The sequence below is a fragment of the Ambystoma mexicanum genome, chromosome 2q (assembly GCF_040938575.1).
Source record: "Ambystoma mexicanum isolate Mex_15411 chromosome 2q, UKY_AmexF1_1, whole genome shotgun sequence".
NCBI lineage: Eukaryota > Metazoa > Chordata > Amphibia > Caudata > Ambystomatidae > Ambystoma > Ambystoma mexicanum.
The window spans coordinates 1,340,799,931-1,340,814,388 of NC_090924.1; positions in this window are offsets into that span (position 1 = coordinate 1,340,799,931).

Sequence of the window (14,458 nt, forward strand, 5' to 3'; positions counted from 1 at the left end):
TCTTGAAAGGACAAATTGACTAATCAGGTGAGTCGTGCCCCAATTCATAAGTGATCCTGATATTGGTTGAGAGTTGATTTTGCAAAATCAAACACCCAGAGTAAGTTTGATTAGCCAAGGGAAAGGTTAGAACATGCCTGGGGTATTGTCCACCTTAGCGGGATTGTTCCGCTGCGGCGAACAATCTTTGGAAACTGGCCAGGAAGCACCACCAGGAGGAACGCCGGCTTATGATATGTACATAAAGTATGGTATGGGAGCGATAATGTTTTGTGAAACTTGGCATAAGCAAACCAGAAAACAGGAAAATCTTCAGTGGCCGAGGGATGGGAGTTTTGAGATGGAACGTATACATAACCTGGAAAAGGTGTTGATAAGTAAGAGATCACGCCCTGGGGCCTTTGATATCCTTAGGGACTGGAGGAGGGAAGCAATGCTCCGATTTAGAAGTAGAGAGAAACATGCGCGCAGGCATAAGTCAAAGGCGGAGAAATCTGAGGAGGAGTGGAGTAATAGCTTGAGAAAGACAAGACGGCGCGATGAATTAAACATAGAAAAATATATCCACAAAGAGAGCTGCACTCATCGGACGAATTAATAAACAACATTTTAACTGAAACAAAACAGGGCCCGAGGAGTGAAACTAAAAAGACTACGTCAGTAGCTGCCGCTCAACCCCCTCCCGTTGCTCAGCCCCTCCCAATCCCAGCACAGCCACAGGCTAAATCATTAACTGCACTGCCCACTAGCCAGCAAGCCCTGAGTGTTTCGCAATTACCACAGCCCCAGCAGACGTATCCCACTCTCACTGCCCCCTCCGCACCTCCCGATCAAGAGGGTGCCACTGTTCCGACCGCCCCTCCCATGAGTGGAATTGAGCAGAATGAATGTACGAGAGTAACTCGCAGCGCGATCAGTAAGGAGAGAAAGCGTGAGCTGCAAGAACAGGCGGAAATGTATATAGACGATAATGATGGGGCATCCACGCTAGCGTCCCTATATGACTTCAGAAGGAACAACGAAAGACAGCTATTGTTGGAATGCAAGGGGGAATATTTGTCGGGACAATGGAAAAAGCTAATTGGGAAGTTACCACTGCAACGATTGTTGGATTTGAATGCATTAGCCCGTTGTAGAGGGAGAGATGAAGAAATAGAAGAGCATGTGAAATGACTGTTTGAAATAAAGAATTAATTGGATGAAGAGTATTCTGAAGTACTCGCCACACCGGGGAATAGGAGAAAGAATATTGAGACGGGTAGACAGCAGCGATTTTCGTCACCAGCAGCGCAAATTAGTGGGGAGATAAAAGCATGTATGCGGGACGCACAAAAATGGATTTCAGATCCCAGTATTCCCACAATGGAAATACATGGAATATTTGATGAATACACGTTAGCAATGAAAAGGAGAGCGTTACAAACGATGGTTGAATATTTGATAAACAAAGATATACGTGAGGAAAGGGTGAGCCCTCCTGAATTGTTGGCAGTATATAAGAGAGCGATGGAACGAGGAACAGGAGAGACAGCCTTATCCCTCGACTTGGGAATATTGTTGCATATGAGGGAGGGGGGAGGAATAGTGAGCGTGGCATTCCCCATGAGAGAAGTGCCTCCTACTTTTGTATCGAAGGTGGAGACTCCCGCAGTAGGCAGTGCGCCACCTGTGGTAATCCCAGCACATTATACAGCCCAATACGTGCATGTTCCCTTCTCTAGACAGGAAGTGAATAATATAAAACAGACAATCCCTGACATACGGAAAAATCCATCAGGTTTTTATAAAGAAGTAGAGTCTTTATTGCAATCCTCAGTGTTCACTATGGGTGATATAGACTTAATATTCCCCGTAATTTTGCCAGCGGACATAGGGAAAAGAATAAGAAAGGTAGATGATGAGACGGCCTATGGTGCCACGTGGGCAAATTTAATACTAGAAGATAAGAATAAAGCAGTGGGTGCACAGCCAGGGGCGAATATGTTAGCATTACCGGCACAAATAGTACAGAAGTTAAAAGAATTGGTCCTAGAGAAAAGAATTCAATGGGACAAGATGACGGCATGTGTTCAAGGTAAAGATGAGTTGTCCACAGATTATTTCTACAGATTCGAAGAAGTATTTACAGATTTCAGTGGACAGGATTTGAGTTCGGAAGCAGGAAAAAGGTTATTTGTGGATAAATATGTGAGGGGATTAATACTTCCGATTCAAAATTTGATAATGACCTCAGAAAGTGCATGGCAAGCAAAAACGCTAGGAGAAGTATGACACATGGCCCAATATTATGAGAACCGGGTAAATACCGAGAAGGAAAGAGAAGCAAAGGATAGAACAAACTTGAAAACACGATTGTTACTCCAGCAGGTAGCAGGACACAACAGGGGAAAGGGAAATGCACAGAGTAGGGGAAATTCGAATATGTAAGGATGGCCTTTGGGATTAAACCAATGTGCATACTGCAGAGAGGAAGGACACTGGCGAGCACAATGTCCGCATTTGAAAAATAGAGGCGGATATAGTCATAGAAGGCCTCACAGAGGGCACATGGGAACAAATGGTCACAACAGAAATCATATGCAGCAGCACCAAAATAATTATGGGAATGGTGCACAGAATCAAGGCCAGGCTCTGAATCAAACTACTCAAAGTCAAAATCAGCAGGGTGTACAAACGGGAAGTAGAGGGAGAGGGGGGGACATTTTTGATAACCAGACAGGTGCATACTATAATAACAGTGGAGACTACACATCGGATGATGTGTTGTTACCCCAATAGGACAGCCCAGGACAGAGGTCGGAACAAGTGTCAATTCCCGTGAATCAGAAAGGACCCTATGTAGAGATGAAAATCTGGAATGAAGAGCATAGATTCCTCGTAGACACGGGGGCACAAAAGTGTTCGATAGATCATCACTTGGTTCCAGACATACCTCTGTCAGGGCGACAGAATATTTCAGTAGGGTTCGCAGGTACCCCAGTAAGAAACCCTGAGCCCAAATCAGTAGCAGTGACAATAAGGCCTTTTACTGAACATTGTCCATTTCTTTTAACAGAACATTGTTGGGAAAATCTTTTAGGATTGAATCTATTGAAAAAACTAAGCGCAGTTTTATTCATTGTACACCAGATGGGGTATTTTTGTCTATTTCTCCCCAGACTAAGCCGACTTCTGAATTTGTGACAGAATCTTTATCAGGGGAATTGAGTAAGGTACCAGCTTGCATTTGGGCCGTGAATGACAATGATGTCGGATGCTTGAAAATAGAGCAAGTAAAAATTACATTAAAAGAAGGAATAACGCTACCACGTATTCTGCAGTATAAAATTTCAGCAGAAGGAGAAAAAGGATTGAACATCATTGTTTCTGATTTGGTGAAATTGGGAGTGATTGAAGAGATTACAGGTAGTGTATGTAACAGTCCCATTCTTCCCGTGTACTTGAAAGGGGGTAATGAGGTACCGTACCGTTTCAAAATTGATCTCCGTGCACTGAACAAAGTGGTAGACCCCCAGTTCCCTTTAGTGCCAGATGTCACTACGATTTTGACAATGATCCCTGCGTCAGCAGAATACTTTAGTGTTATCGATTTAAAAAACACTTTCTTCAGCATTCCAGTACACAAAGAAAGCAGGTATTTATTTGCTTTCACTCTCGGAGGACGATCATTCACATTTACACGCGTTCCACAAGGCTATACTGAAAGTCCGAGTATATACAGTAGAGCATTAAAAGAACAGCTAGACATGTTAGAATTACCAGCAGACTGTGTGTTGCTACAATACATTGACGATTTACTAATTGCTGCTGACACGGAGGAGATATGTAAAGAAGGTACTGTTCTATTATTGACTCATCTCGCTACGCATGGCCACAAAGCGAGCTTAAAGAAATTCCAGTACTGTCAGAAAGAAGTAGCTTATTTGGGTTACCTACTTTAAAAGGAAGGGAGAAGATTAACACCAGAGAGGATAAAGAGTATTTCCGGTATGCCTATTCCAACAACACAGAAAGATGTGAGAGCAATAATAGGGATGGCTTCTTATTGCCATCAATGGATTATAAACTTTGCTTTAATTGTGAAACCAATGGTGGAATTGACAAAAAAGATGCTGTGATGCCTTTGCAATGAAATGAAGAATGTCAGAAAGCATTTGATTCGCTAAAAAACATTTTGAGTTCTGCTCCAGTTTTGGGCACACCGAATTATGAAAAAGTTTTTAGGCTATTTGTGCTTGAGAACGAAGGATGCGCGTTGTCTGTCTTAACACAGGAACAAAGTGGAAGAAATAGGCTGTGCGGCTATTTTTCTTCTGCGCTGGACCCTGTAGCGCGCACACTACCACGATGTTTGTGAGCTGTTGCAGCAGCTGCTGCGTCAGTGAAACAAACAGAAGGGATGGTTTTGGGGCCCACCTTAATTTTGATGGTGCCACATGCCATAGATGTTCTACTCAATAGAACGCAGACGCAACACCTCACCTCTGCTAGATTGACTAGATATGAAATTGTATTGCCCCACATCCAAATTATGAGGTGTAGCACTTTGAATCCAGCAGAATTAATGCCAATGCCCGGGTTAAACAGTGGTGGGACTGAATTGCCTCACCATGATTGCCTAATCGTTACTGAGGAAGAAACAAAAGGGAGAATTGATCTGAGTGACACACCACTAAAGGAACCAGTAGGGGAACTGTTTTGTGACGGCTCCTGTTTTAAACTACCTGACGGCACATCAACTGCCGCATATGATGTTACGACATTAAAAAGCGGTGTGGAGAGTAAAATAATTCCTTATAACTCTGCCCAGGCAGCAGAGATAATTGCTTTAACAAGAGCTTGTGAAATTTCAGAGAACTTGAGCGTAAATATCTATACTGATAGCCAGTACGCCTTTGGCGTAGTCCATAACTTTGGCCGATTATGGGCCGAGAGAGGTTTTTTAACATCCCATGGGTCTAGAATTCAACATGGTCCTCTGATTGTACGATTACTGTCTGCACTTACGTGTCCAAAGCACCTGGCAATAGTGAAATGCGAGGCGCATAAAAAGGTGACATGTAAAGTGGGAGAAGGAAATGCATTTGCAGACAAGATTGCGAAACAGGCTGCCACTGATTTGAATACAAAAATGTTGACAGTACAATCGGAGGAAGTGCCCTGTATGATAGAAAATGGAATTGTGACTGTTAAAGAAATGCAGGCGGAAGCTACCCCCGACGAAATACAGGGATGGGCCAAAGGCTCTGCAGAATTGGATTTGGAGGGTTGCTGGGTGGACAAGAAAAGCGGGAATTGGATGTTGCCGAATGCTTATGTAAACGCAATGGTTACAATGGCTCACAGTCCCAAACACATCTGTGCGAAGAAAATAGTCCTGATATTGGTTGAGAGTTGATTTTGCAAAATCAAACACCCAGAGTAAGTTTGATTAGCCAAGGGAAAGGTTAGAACATGCCTGGGGTATTGTCCACCTTAGCGGGATTGTTCCGCTACGGCGAACAATCTTTGGAAACTGGCCAGGAAGCACCACCAGGAGGAACGCCGGCTTATGATATGTACATAAAGTATGGTATGGGAGCGATAATGTTTTGTGAAACTTGGAATAAGCAAACAAGAAAACAGGAAAATCTTCAGTGGCCGAGGGATGGGAGTTTTGAGATGGAACGTATACATAACCTGGAAAAGGTGTTGATAAGTAAGAGAGCACGCCCTGGGGCCTTTGATATCCTTAGGGACTGGAGGAGGGAAGCAATGCTCCGATTTAGAAGTAGAGAGAAACATGCGCGCAGGCATAAGTCAAAGGCGGAGAAATCTGAGGAGAAGGAGGAGGAGGAGTGGTGTAATAGCTTGAGAAAGACAAGACGGCGCGATGAATTAAACATAGAAAAATATATCCACAAAGAGAGCTGCACTCATCGGACGAATTAATAAACAACATTTTAACTGAAACAAAACAGGGCCCGAGGAGTGAAACTAAAAAGACTACGTCAGTAGCTGCCGCTCAACCCCCTCCCGTTGCTCAGCCCCTCCCAATCCCAGCACAGCCACAGGCTAAATCAGTAACTGCACTGCCCACTAGCCAGCAAGCCCTGAGTGTTTCGCAATTACCACAGCCCCAGCAGACGTATCCCACTCTCACTGCCCCCTCCGCACCTCCCGATCAAGAGGGTGCCACTGTTCCGACCGCCCCTCCCATGAGTGGAATTGAGCAGAATGAATGTACGAGAGTAACTGGCAGCGCGATCAGTAAGGAGAGAAAGCGTGAGCTGCAAGAACAGGCGGAAATGTATATAGACGATAATGATGGGGCATCCACGCTAGCGTCCCTATATGACTTCAGAAGGAACAACGAAAGACAGCTATTGTTGGAATGCAAGGGGGAATATTTGTCGGGACAATGGAAAAAGCTAATTGGGAAGTTACCACTGCAACGATTGTTGGATTTGAATGCATTAGCCCGTTGTAGAGGGAGAGATGAAGAAATAGAAGAGCATGTGAAGTGACTGTTTGAAATAAAGAATTAATTGGATGAAGAGTATTCTGAAGTACTCGCCACACCGGGGAATAGGAGAAAGAATATTGAGACGGGTAGACAGCAGCGATTTTCGTCACCAGCAGCGCAAATTAGTGGGGAGATAAAAGCATGTATGCGGGACGCACAAAAATGGATTTCAGATCCCAGTATTCCCACAATGGAAATACATGGAATATTTGATGAATATACGTTAGCAATGAAAAGGAGAGCGTTACAAACGATGGTTGAATATTTGATAAACAAAGATATACGTGAGGAAAGGGTGAGCCCTCCTGAATTGTTGGCAGTAAATAAGAGAGCGATGGAACGAGGAACAGGAGAGACAGCCTTATCCCTCGACTTGGGAATATTGTTGCATATGAGGGAGGGGGGAGGAATAGTGAGCGTGGCATTACCCATGAGAGAAGTGCCTCCTACTTTTGTATCGAAGGTGGAGACTCCCGCAGTAGGCAGTGCGCCACCTGTGGTAATCCCAGCACATTATACAGCCCAATACGTGCATGTTCCCTTCTCTAGACAGGAAGTGAATAATATAAAACAGACAATCCCTGACATACGGAAAAATCCATCAGGTTTTTATAAAGAAGTAGAGTCTTTATTGCAATCCTCAGTGTTCACTATGGGTGATATAGACTTAATATTCCCCGTAATTTTGCCAGCGGACATAGGGAAAAGAATAAGAAAGGTAGATGATGAGACGGCCTATGGTGCCACGTGGGCAAATTTAATACTGGAAGATAAGAATAAAGCAGTGGGTGCACAGCCAGGGGCGAATATGTTAGCATTACCGGCACAAATAGTACAGAAGTTAAAAGAATTGGTCCTAGAGAAAAGAATTCAATGGGACAAGATGACGGCATGTGTTCAAGGTAAAGATGAGTTGTCCACAGATTATTTCTACAGATTCGAAGAAGTATTTACAGATTTCAGTGGACAGGATTTGAGTTCGGAAGCAGGAAAAAGGTTATTTGTGGATAAATATGTGAGGGGATTAATACTTCCGATTCAAAATTTGATAATGACCTCAGAAAGTGCATGGCAAGCAAAAACGCTAGGAGAAGTATGACACATGGCCCAATATTATGAGAACCGGGTAAATACCGAGAAGGAAAGAGAAGCAAAGGATAGAACAAACTTGAAAACACGATTGTTACTCCAGCAGGTAGCAGGACACAACAGGGGAAAGGGAAATGCACAGAGTAGGGGAAATTCGAATATGTAAGGATGGCCTTTGGGATTAAACCAATGTGCATACTGCAGAGAGGAAGGACACTGGCAAGCACAATGTCCGCATTTGAAAAATAGAGGCGGATATAGTCATAGAAGGCCTCACAGAGGGCACATGGGAACAAATGGTCACAACAGAAATCATATGCAGCAGCACCAAAATAATTATGGGAATGGTGCACAGAATCAAGGCCAGGCTCTGAATCAAACTACTCAAAGTCAAAATCAGCAGGGTGTACAAACGGGAAGTAGAGGGAGAGGGGGGGACATTTTTGATAACCAGACAGGTGCATACTATAATAACAGTGGAGACTACACATCGGATGATGTGTTGTTACCCCAATAGGACAGCCCAGGACAGGGGTCGGAACAAGTGTCAATTCCCGTGAATCAGAAAGGACCCTATGTAGAGATGAAAATCTGGAATGAAGAGCATAGATTCCTCGTAGACACGGGGGCACAAAAGTGTTCGATAGATCATCACTTGGTTCCAGACATACCTCTGTCAGGGCGACAGAATATTTCAGTAGGGTTCGCAGGTACACCAGTAAGAAACCCTAAGTCCAAATCAGTAGCAGTGACAATAAGGCCTTTTACTGAACATTGTCCATTTCTTTTAACAGAACATTGTTGGGAAAATCTTTTAGGATTGAATCTATTGAAAAAACTAAGCGCAGTTTTATTCATTGTACACCAGATGGGGTATTTTTGTCTATTTCTCCCCAGACTAAGCCGACTTCTGAATTTGTGACAGAATCTTTATCAGGGGAATTGAGTAAGGTACCAGCTTGCATTTGGGCCGTGAATGACAATGATGTCGGATGCTTGAAAATAGAGCAAGTAAAAATTACATTAAAAGAAGGAATAACGCTACCACGTATTCTGCAGTATAAAATTTCAGCAGAAGGAGAAAAAGGATTGAACATCATTGTTTCTGATTTGGTGAAATTGGGAGTGATTGAAGAGATTACAGGTAGTGTATGTAACAGTCCCATTCTTCTCGTGTACTTGAAAGGGGGTAATGAGGTACCGTACCGTTTCAAAATTGATCTCCGTGCACTGAACAAAGTGGTAGACCCCCAGTTCCCTTTAGTGCCAGATGTCACTACGATTTTGACAATGATCCCTGCGTCAGCAGAATACTTTAGTGTTATCGATTTAAAAAACACTTTCTTCAGCATTCCAGTACACAAAGAAAGCAGGTATTTATTTGCTTTCACTCTCGGAGGACGATCATTCACATTTACACGCGTTCCACAAGGCTATACTGAAAGTCCGAGTATATTCAGTAGAGCATTAAAAGAACAGCTAGACATGTTAGAATTACCAGCAGACTGTGTGTTGCTACAATACATTGACGATTTACTAATTGCTGCTGACACGGAGGAGATATGTAAAGAAGGTACTGTTCTATTATTGACTCATCTCGCTACGCATGGCCACAAAGCGAGCTTAAAGAAATTCCAGTACTGTCAGAAAGAAGTAGCTTATTTGGGTTACCTACTTTAAAAGGAAGGGAGAAGATTAACACCAGAGAGGATAAAGAGTATTTCCGGTATGCCTATTCCAACAACACAGAAAGATGTGAGAGCAATAATAGGGATGGCTTCTTATTGCCATCAATGGATTATAAACTTTGCTTTAATTGTGAAACCAATGGTGGAATTGACAAAAAAGATGCTGTGATGCCTTTGCAATGAAATGAAGAATGTCAGAAAGCATTTTATTCGCTTAAAACCATTTTGAGTTCTGCTCCAGTTTTGGGCACACCGAATTATGAAAAGGTTTTTAGGCTATTTGTGCTTGAGAACGAAGGATGCGCGTTGTCTGTCTTAACACAGGAACAAAGTGGAAGAAATAGGCTGTGCGGCTATTTTTCTTCTGCGCTGGACCCTGTAGCGCGCACACTACCACGATGTTTGTGAGCTGTTGCAGCAGCTGCTGCGTCAGTGAAACAAACAGAAGGGATGGTTTTGGGGCCCACCTTAATTTTGATGGTGCCACATGCCATAGATGTTCTACTCAATAGAACGTAGACGCAACACCTCACCTCTGCTAGATTGACTAGATATGAAATTGTATTGCCCCACATCCAAATTATGAGGTGTAGCACTTTGAATCCAGCAGAATTAATGCCAATGCCCGGGTTAAACAGTGGTGGGACTGAATTGCCTCACCATGATTGCCTAATCGTTACTGAGGAAGAAACAAAAGGGAGAATTGATCTGAGTGACACACCACTAAAGGAACCAGTAGGGGAACTGTTTTGTGACGGCTCCTGTTTTAAACTACCTGACGGCACATCAACTGCCGCATATGATGTTACGACATTAAAAAGCGGTGTGGAGAGTAAAATAATTCCTTATAACTCTGCCCAGGCAGCAGAGATAATTGCTTTAACAAGAGCTTGTGAAATTTCAGAGAACTTGAGCGTAAATATCTATACTGATAGCCAGTACGCCTTTGGCGTAGTCCATAACTTTGGCCGATTATGGGCCGAGAGAGGTTTTTTAACATCCCATGGGTCTAGAATTCAACATGGTCCTCTGATTGTACGATTACTGTCTGCACTTACGTGTCCAAAGCACCTGGCAATAGTGAAATGCGAGGGGCATAAAAAGGTGACATGTAAAGTGGGAGAAGGAAATGCATTTGCAGACAAGATTGCGAAACAGGCTGCCACTGATTTGAATACAAAAATGTTGACAGTACAATCGGAGGAAGTGCCCTGTATGATAGAAAATGGAATTGTGACTGTTAAAGAAATGCAGGCGGAAGCTACCCCCGACGAAATACAGGGATGGGCCAAAGGCTCTGCAAAATTGGATTTGGAGGGTTGCTGGGTGGACAAGAAAAGCGGGAATTGGATGTTGCCGAATGCTTATGTAAACGCAATGGTTACAATGGCTCACAGTCCCAAACACATCTGTGCGAAGAAAATAGTCCAACATTTAGCCACAGTCTGGGACAATCCACTCATAAAAAAGAATGCCGAAAGGCTGGTACAAAACTGCATTACATGCCTACAGCACAATGTGGGAAAGGGAATGGTGACTCCAACAGGAAGTTACGGACCTCCCTCTATGCCATTCGAAGTGATTCACTTTGATTTCACAGAAATGGTAAGATGCCAAAGTCTGAAGTATGTTTTGGTGATCATATGTGCATTCAGCAAATGGGTGGAAGCATATCCATTGAAAGACTGCACAGCCATGAGCACAGTGAAAGTAATGCTAAAGAGTATTTCTTTCGCTTTGGTCTGCCCCGTGTCATATGGTCGGACAATGGTCCGCACTTTATAGGTGCAGTGATACTGCAGATTTGTGCAGGATTACAGATCGATAAAATATTCCATTGTTCGAGACATCCGAGTTCGGCCAGTCTTATTGGACGGCATAACGGAATCTTGAAGTCCAAAATCAGTAAGATCTGTGCAGGCAGCAAACTAAGTTGGGTAGATGCATTACCAATAGCGTTACTGTGTATGCGAACGTCAATGCAGGCCAGAACTGGGCTCCCCCCCTATGAAATCATAATGGGGAGACCGGCGAATGTGTGGTGTGCACCCCAGCCTTGGAGAATGAGAGAGGTAGTATACCCTGTACTCAGCATTTATTGTAATCTGTTAGTAAAAAAACTGTTTGATTCATCAGCAGGTGCAGGAGGCATTACTGGTGCGGTATATTGGCCCAGGACATGCATTGGAGCCAGGAACCTGGGTACTAGTCAGAAACTACAAACGGAAAACATCACTGGCACCCAGGTGGCGTGGGCCCTATCAGGTACTTTTAACCATGCAGACAGCACTACGCGTGGATGGACGCAAGGCGTGGATTCATGCCACGCACAACAAGGAAGTCCATCGCCATTCGACACGTCAACTGATCGGGACAAAGACCAGAAGGAGACAGCAGCGGTTCCAGAAACGAAAAAGGTTGTTGCTAGTCCTATGCCAAAGAAGGTGCCTGATCGTGAAACTGAGCCTGATGAGATTGCCATAAAAATGGAAGAGCAAAGAGTGCCTCAACGTTGTCCAGCAGATTCGGCATCTCTGCTGGCCGACATCAAGCGCATATCTCTGTGGCGCCCACCATCTTCTGTTGCGCCACAGCCTGCATTGTCGCTTGGGCACCCATCATCATCTGCCATTGTGCCCCAGGCTGACTCCAAGCTCGAGACCAGAAGTGCACCCGCACTATTTGTTGATCACACGGTACCAGGAGCAAATCGGTACAACCTGCGGAGCAGAAAAAAGGAGTGATCACATTTTCATCTCTTTGGTGAATTTCTTGCCTCTGTTTCCTATTTTTGGAAGAAGTGGGAACCGGAGGGCTAGAGGAGGGTGGTGTAAGAGTTGTGCAAGTTAGACAGCTCACGAAACGCAACTCCTCAGTGCTAAATCCATGTGTCAGGAACCTGAGTGAACAAGCGGGGCGCATATGGTACAAAGGCAGCTGCTCTGAAACTATAGGGCAATGTGAAAATGTACAAAGGCCTTGCCAAATGAAAAAGCAATACAGGCAGATAGCAAACTGGCATAAAAAGATTGTAGACATTGACTGAACTCTGTCAACATCCTGGGAAGCACTTGAACAAGAGATATTCACGACGAGCACAGCAGAAGAAGAAGGAAGAGAAGAAATATCGGAACCAGCAAATGCCCCCTCCTGCACCAATGCTGATAGAGAATTAAACGTAGTACATAGAAAGGCGGAAAAAGGGCGTGGTAAAAAGAATTGTATGCCGGGTCTAACCATAGTAATGTGCATAAGGAGTTTTTTAGCCCCAATGCTGACCATATTAGTATTATCTTATCCAGAGGAAATGCACCCTCTTGAAGAACTCATGCCCATTATGAACATTTCCACAACAGAAAGCCCAGTCCATGTGATTTCCTATACCTTGTCCCCAATGGAAGAAAGACATAGGGAAGGATATGGGAACAACACATTGCTATTAATAATGAATATGACACGCTCAATCCAAAGAAAAAACAATTGCTGGGTTTGTGCCCATTTGCCTCAACATGGTGGCAAAGGAATAGGATGGTATGTACAGCCCCTGCCATTGACTTCCGCATGTTATGCCTCTCTGAGTGCCCTATATTATGGAAAATAGAATGAAAGTGAAACTGGTCAACTAGATTAAACAAATATGAATGAATTCGAGGAAGTGATTATGAAACCGGTGGGTTGCTCCATATTCCATAAAAGACGATTAATTACACCAGCAATAATGCCACAGGATAGATTGTCTGTACCTTATAAAACTTCTGTGATCACATTCCACATGAACCCACAGGGGAATAAGGATGCGGAACCCCTTCATATACAATGAATTATAACCCTCATTCTGTCCCGTTCTGTTTAAAGAAAAAGGGTTCATTCCAGGTAGGAACATTTACCAGATGCAGGAACATAGCATTCCTTGATAAAGAAGTGGAACCAATATATGTGGGAGATCCTGTGTACTTTATATGTGGAGAAAAAGCATATCCTTGGTTACCTAGGAACTAGGGAGGCACGTGTTATTTGGGGTTTCTGTTTCCTGGGGTGGTCCTTTCAAAAACAGCAGATATAGCCAAGCTGAGCAGGTCACGACCTTGCCAGAATAGTGGGGACGAGTTGATTGCAGAAGAAATAGCGAAATAATTTGTACCATTTTGGGGCCAGGCGATAAACTCTTATAACATAAAACGACTGTCTAGGATATTAGAAGAAACAATAAATGGAACAACTGACATATAATATAATATATAATATGACTCTCGAGGAAAAAGGAATTAGATTAATGTCACTGCAAAATAGAATGGCCATTGATATAATCTTAGTTGATCGCGGCGGTGTTTGCAAAATCGTGGGATCAGCGTGTTGCGTATTTGTAAGTGACTCCTCCCCCGCGATTTTTGAGGCGATAAGAAAATTGAATGTGTTAAGCTCTGATCTCCACCCCCCTGAAGGTGGCTGGGAATTGAACATAAACTCCTGTTCTGGGAAGTGTTGCAGTCCTGGGGAATGGGGAGGGAAGCTATTTGCAATCCTATAAGCAATCCTAGGAATATTCGTGACATGTTGTTGTTGCATACATTGTCTCCCCATAGTATGTACTGAAATTAGCGAAGAGTGTGTACAAATGATGAAACGAAAAAACATTACTAAATCAAGCACTCGCCATAGTAACGAATCTGAAACCATTAAAGAATTCATGGCAATTGATATTGATAATAATAACGAGGAGACAACACGTGTACATAAGTCAGAATTTGAATCAGATTCCGAATCTAATCCAAATACTTGGTCGGAGGAGGATGCAATGTATGGATGAGATGTTTGGCATACAGCCAAGAGGAGGGTTTTTCAGTCCAGAAAAACCAAACACCCCTTGAGGGTCTGGAAATGAACGGTAATTGGTTGGCCAAAGACCAACCGCCTCATTTACAGTGTTAAGAATATATATTCATTAGTTATTATGTTGCTATTAGTTCAACTAGAGTGAGGCCATTTTAAAATGACCAGAATCGCGATTTTGTTTTCTCTCTCTGCTCTCTCTAACGTTGCCACTTTGCCTCATGTAAAACTGCTTTGCGGTAGATATTATTTCGCTTCAATGGTCCAAGGCTAAACAACATGTTGAAACATTACACTGGAGAGCCAGACAGAAATGCCCGATTCCCTCCCTCACATATCCTTGAAG